Source organism: Ipomoea nil, unplaced genomic scaffold (assembly GCF_001879475.1).
Source record: "Ipomoea nil cultivar Tokyo-kokei standard unplaced genomic scaffold, Asagao_1.1 scaffold2387, whole genome shotgun sequence".
Taxonomy (NCBI): Eukaryota; Viridiplantae; Streptophyta; class Magnoliopsida; order Solanales; family Convolvulaceae; genus Ipomoea; species Ipomoea nil.
The window spans coordinates 472198-478388 of NW_017618815.1; positions in this window are offsets into that span (position 1 = coordinate 472198).

The window sequence follows — 6191 nt, forward strand, 5'->3', positions numbered from 1 at the left end:
GTCGGCGTCCCTGCCCGGCCCCCGGGGCCGGTTGTGGCCCCCAGCGCGCCGGGCGCCAAGGCCGCGCTGGGCGCGCCGTGGCCGACCGGGGCCAGTGCCCCGGTCGGCGCCCCTGTCTGGCCGCCGGCGCCGGGTAGCGCTGTCGGCCCCTCCTGGCTTCCGGCCCAATCTCTTCGCCTCCCCCTGTTGGCCCAATTACGTAGGCCCCCTGCGTCTATGGCCCACCTCTAATATCCCCATCACAAGTCCCCCACTCCATTTAGATATCTTGATACCTAATTGGAGTAGAAGTAGGGTTTTTACTCAGTCCTTTTTCCTCTCAGATTAGATAAATGGTTTCCCCCAAAAATCTCAACTACTCTCATCCCCCTATTTAAAGCTAATTTTTTCCTTGTCACCTCCCCATCCTCTCATCTTCTGCTATAACCAGCTCCCCATGCCCCAACCGCTTACCGCTCTAAATCCAGCCTCGGCCCCGTGCTATTCACACCATGAGCTCCCCCCAATCAGCACCGTCATCTCCTACTGCTCATCCCGTCGCTCCTGTCCCTGGTCTGGCAACCACTCTGCCCCCTAACCGGGGCTTGGGGGTTTTCGGTATCACCCGTTCGCCCATCACCGCCGCCAACTCTCCGGCCCTCTCTAATCCGTCTTCTCGTCCTGCTCAGAGGTCGCTCCTTATGTCGCCCGTGTCACCTCAAGCTCCTCCTACTGCTGGTATTTCCGTCCGCCATCTTGATCCTTCTGCTCCCCGCGGCATACGCGCTATAATCTCTAGGGCCGAACTTGATTGTTTGGATGGATGGCTGGGCCCAAATGTGGAGATTACCGTGCCCAGGCAGGACCGGACCATGACCGATCCCCCATCGGCTGATAGTGTGGCCGTGCATTATCAATCAATCCAGGCAAGTCTTCAGTTTCCCCCTCATCCTCTGGTCCGGACGTTTCTTGAATGCCATGGGATAGCGCCTTGTCAAATGACTCTGAATAGTTATCGCTTTATCACCTGTTTTATCACCCGGTGTCGAGAAATCAAGGTGGGACCTTCCCTGTCTTTACTTTTACATGTTTTCAACGTGAGCCAAAGTGGGTCGTCTTTCCTCCACCTTCAACCTATCTCTAATCACCCCTTCGTAACCTCCCTACCCTCTCTCCCAAAAAATTGGAAAGAGAAGTTTGTATATCTTCGTTATCCCACTGGTGATTCTGGGCTGGGGTTTAGAAACGTGTGGGTGCAGCGCCCTCCTCTCTATACGCCTCCCGGCTATTCGGGTCTGGATGATGACAGGGCGCGACTGTGCGCCGATGGTCCCCATGATCACTGAATGTACCATGAGCCCTCTCGGCTCCACCAACTTAGCACCGGTGTTCCTCTAGGTACGGATCATCTCCTGCATCCATTCATCCGGGGATGGTATTACAGCTAGGACCGCGTCCTTATCTATGCTATGTGCATCGATGTCTATTGTCCGGGCTATCTTAGACACATAACTCAGGTGGTCTTCGACACCTTGGGCCACTCGGGACAGAAGGTCCGCCACGCCGTTGTCCGTCCTCGGAATTTGGGCTAGTTCCCACCACTCTACAGATGCCAATAGTCTTTGGACTACATCTCGGTATTGCCGCATCCTGTCTTCCCGTGCTTCGAACTGATTGTTGACATGGCCCACGACTAGTCGCGAGTCTGACCGAATCTTGAGGTTGCGTGCATGCAGGGCCTGGGCCAACCTCAGGCCCCCGATCAATGCCTCATATTCAGCTTCGTTGTTGGAGAGAGGGAAGCAGAATCTGAGGGCTTGGTAGGCCCTGAATCCTTCCAGCGAGATGAGCACGACGCCACCTCTGCAACCCTTTTTACTCGAGGCGCCATCGGTATACATCTCCCACTCTCATGCGCCTTCTTCAGTCTGTCCTTCCTGGCGTTCCGGGATGGTGCACTCCACGATGAAGTCAGCGAGGGCTTGACCCTTAATAGCCGTGCGTGGGCGGTATTCGAGACTATACTGGGAAAGTTCGACCGCCCACTTCACCATGCGGCCTGACGAGACCAGATTTCTCAGGATGGTGCCCAGGGGCTGGTCTGTTAGGACGATTACGTGGTGTGCTTGGAAATAGTATACCAGTTTCCGGACCGTTCTCACGAGGGCGTATACTGTTTTTTCAAGTGGGGTGTACCTGAGCTCGGCGTCATGCAGGGCTCTGCTAACGTAATAGATAGGTTTCTGGATGCCTGTTTCCTCTCTGAGTAGCACCGAGCTAATGGCTGCGGGTGCCACCCCAAGGTATACATACAATGTCTCCCCTTTCTCCGGCTTTGAAAGGACTGGTACCGCGGACAGATATGCCTTAAACTGATCGAAGGCTTCTTGGCATTCCGGGGTCCAGGTGAAGCCGCTCCTTTGCTTCATGATCTGGAAGAATGGGAGGGACTTCTCTGCGAGCTTGGACATGAATCTGTTCAAGGCGGCCAGCCGGCCGTTGAGTCTCTGGACGTCTTTTATCGATGTGGGGTGCTGCATCTTGAGGATGTTTTGTGCCTTTTCGGGGTTGACTTCTATCCCCCGGTGAGTAACCATGAACCCCAGGAATTTTCCCCCTATCACCGCGAACACGCATTTCTTCGGGTTCAGGCGTAGGTTCTTCTGCTTCATAATCTCAAAGCACTGGGTAAGATATGCTGGGTGGGTACCGGCATCCTTGCTTTTTACTAGCATGTCGTCCACGTAGGCCTCCATTATATTTCCTAGGAGGTCCTTGAATATTTCTGCTACCATGCGGGTAAATGTGGCCCCGGAATTTTTTAGACCGAATGCCATGACCCGATAACAATATATCCCATCCGGGGTCACGAACGTCGTTTTCTCTTCGTCTTCTTCCGCTATGAAGATCTGGTGGTATCCTTTGAACGCATCCATAAAACTCAGCAGTTCACATCCCGATGTTTCGTCTACCAATTGATCCGTACGGGGCAAAGGGAAAGGGTCTTGGGGGCATGCCTTGTTTAGATCCGTGTAGTCCACGCACATGCGCCATGTGGGCGGCTTTGGGGCTAGGACCATGTTGGCCAGCCACGCCGGATACATTGCCTTCCGTATGTGTCCTATCGCTAGGAGCGTGTCTACCTCTGTCTTCACGAATGCCCTCCTCTCAGCCGACAAGTGTCGTCTTTTCTGCTTAACGGGTTTAAAACTGGGATCTACCGCCAGCTTGTGTGATATAATGGAGCGGTCGATCCCAGGCATGTCTTCGGGACCCCACGCGAATATCATCGAGTATTCGCGTAGAACGACAATGACCTGTTCCCGCAGTCTTGGGGCAAGGCCCTTGCCTATCCTAACGCATTTGTCTGGTCGACTTAGGTCCAAGGGGATCTCCTCCAACTCCACGGCTGGTTCGGGCCCCGCCTTCTTCTCCCTCTCGGCCTCCTTCTCCACTGTATGGACAAGTAATTCTTCCGTCAGCATTCTCTCGCATGCCGTCTTATAGCACTTCCGGGCGAGATGCTGATCACCCCGTACCGTCCCCACCCCCTCGGGGGTATGGAATTTCAAACATAAATGCTCTATCGAAATAAGTCCGCCCAACGCTGCCAGCCCAGGCCTCCCTAAGATGAGGTTATGGGCGCATACTATCCTCACTACGAGGAACTCCATGTCCACTTTTTTCACGTGCGGGGGGTTGCCAACTTCCACGGGGAGCACTATCGACCCCTCTGTCTCTATGGTATCCCCAGTGAAACCAACCAGTGGCGTCCTCACCGGTCGGAGCTGGTCCTCGCTCAATCCTAACTTTACGAACACGTCGTGATACATTACATTGACACTGTTGCCTGTGTCCACCAGCACGCGCTTGACGCAGACCCCGTTGACCACCATGGCGACCACAAGTGCGTCCTTCGGGGTAGTCTCCCGTGCTGGCAAGTCGTTGTCTGAAAACCAAATTGGTTCTCGGCGGGGCCTTTTCAACTGGGGGTTTTCGTCCACCGCACCTACATAAAAGCCACCATCTACCCTCGAGGCCCCTCCTCCAAAGATGACATTGATCACTGGGCGCTTCCCCGGAGTCAGTCGATTTCTCTTTAGCCTCCCCTGCAGGCACAACCGTCGAACGTTTAGGGGTCGTTTGGTTCACGGAATGTCAGATTACCTTAGGGAATGTTAGATTACTGGGAATGTTAGATTCCTGTGTTTGGTTAAAATTGCGGTATGTAATATAATCATGTTTTGTTTAGGGTTATCTTTTATTCACACACTATAATATCCTTAACATATTTTCATATATTTTAATAAATTTAAAATTAAAATAAATAAATAAGATAACGGTATCATATATAATTACATGATTTTAAAATATTAACTAAAATATTGAACTTGAGAAACAAAATTATTTTATATGCTAACCTAACATAATAAAAATAAAAAATATATAATTACAAAAATAATTATATATATATGTGTGTGTGTGTGTGTGAGTGTGTGTGTAATAAACTAACATAATCAAGGTTATCTTACATAACCTTAGAAATTGAAGGGAATCACATTCCCTTCAAAATCCTATGTGGAGGGAATGTGACATTCCTGGGGAATGTTAGATTCCCTGAGATAATGTGAACCAAACATAGGAATGTGAGCTTTGGAATGTCACATTCCCTTGGTTATGTTATATAACCTGAACCAAACGCCCCCTTAGTGTTTCTCGCAGTCAGCCGCTCCTAGTCTATGAAATTCGTCAACTTCCTTGCTTGTATGAGGAACTCTATCTCTTTTCTCCATGCCTGACAGTCGTTGGTGGCGTGGCCGTAGCAGCGGTGGAATTTGCAATATCTCGTTGTGTCTGCACCCGGCTGGACCGGGTTGGGACCAAATGTTTTAACCAATTGACACTCCTTCGCATAAGCTAAGATATCGCTAGGGGGCGATAAGCGGGGTGAAAGGGGCGATCCGCGGGGCCGGCCGTGCCGCCGGGGTTGCTGACGTCATTGCCCGCGCCGGGGTAGGCGTTGGCGGCGCCCACGGCAACAGGGGGGCTCGGGAACCCCCCGTGGGCCTCCCTCTCCCCCCAGAGCTAACCTTCATATCCTCAGGACTCTCCCGCGAGTAACCAGCTCCCTTCTTAGGGCGTGGTGGTTCCTCGAGCCGCGGCTTCTTGCTGCTGCCGTGCTCTTCTATACGCTTCATGCGATTGGCCTCTTCAGCTTCGGCGTAACGGTCTGCCTTCATCATTAAGGTCGTGTACGAGCCGGGGGCGTTGCGGCGGAGGCTCTTGTACAGTTCGCCAGCACGGAGGGCTGCAATGAACATGACCATCGCAGACCGATCGTCCATGTCCTCCACTTCGGCTTCCTCCTTCGTCCACCGCGCGAGGAACTGGGTAAGGGTTTCATCCTCCCCTTGCTTAATGCTAGCGAGATGCGTGAAGTGCTTCTTGCGCCTCTTCCCTCTCAGGAAATGGGTAATGAACCCGGTGGCCAGATCTTGGAACGAGCCTAGCGAGCCACCTTTCAGGTTCGTGAACCATCGCTGTGCCCCCCCTGACAACGTAGAGAAGAACGCGCGACACATCAGGGCGTCCGACGACCCCATGAGCATCATAGTCGCCTGGTATGTCAGGACGTGCTCCTGGGGATCGCCTGTACCGTCATACCTCCTCATGTCAGGGGCTTTAAAGTTGGGGGGATGGGGTTCGTTCATGATATTGGGGGTGAAGGGCGGAGTGAGAGAAATCCGGGGAATCATGACGTGAGCGCCGTGTTCCTTCCACCGCACCAACTCATCTATCTTGGTGTTAATCGCGTCTAGCCACTCCGCCGGGGGGCTGACTCGAGTCGCCGGTCCCGGGGGGCGATATGCGCTTTCGCCTTCGGCTTCCTCCAGACCAACCTCACAAGCGTCAGCCCTTCGCGGCCCTTGGCCACGTGGCACCACTATCGGGCCTACCGGGGGCTGCTTAGAGTGAATCACATTGGCTCGTTCGCCATCCCTGCGTCCCCCGACCTCGGCGCGAGCCGAGGCGGGTGCCTCCTCCGACACCTCGCGGCGGCCGGTGTCTCGCCCGTCTCCGCTACGCGGGGGTTCAAGCGGGCGCTCTCCTGACGGGTTGACCATCTCGACGTACCTCGGAATTCTGTTAGAGCGGTAGAAACTACAAACACAGGCTAATCGTCGACGTACCTCGGAATTCTGTTAGAGCGG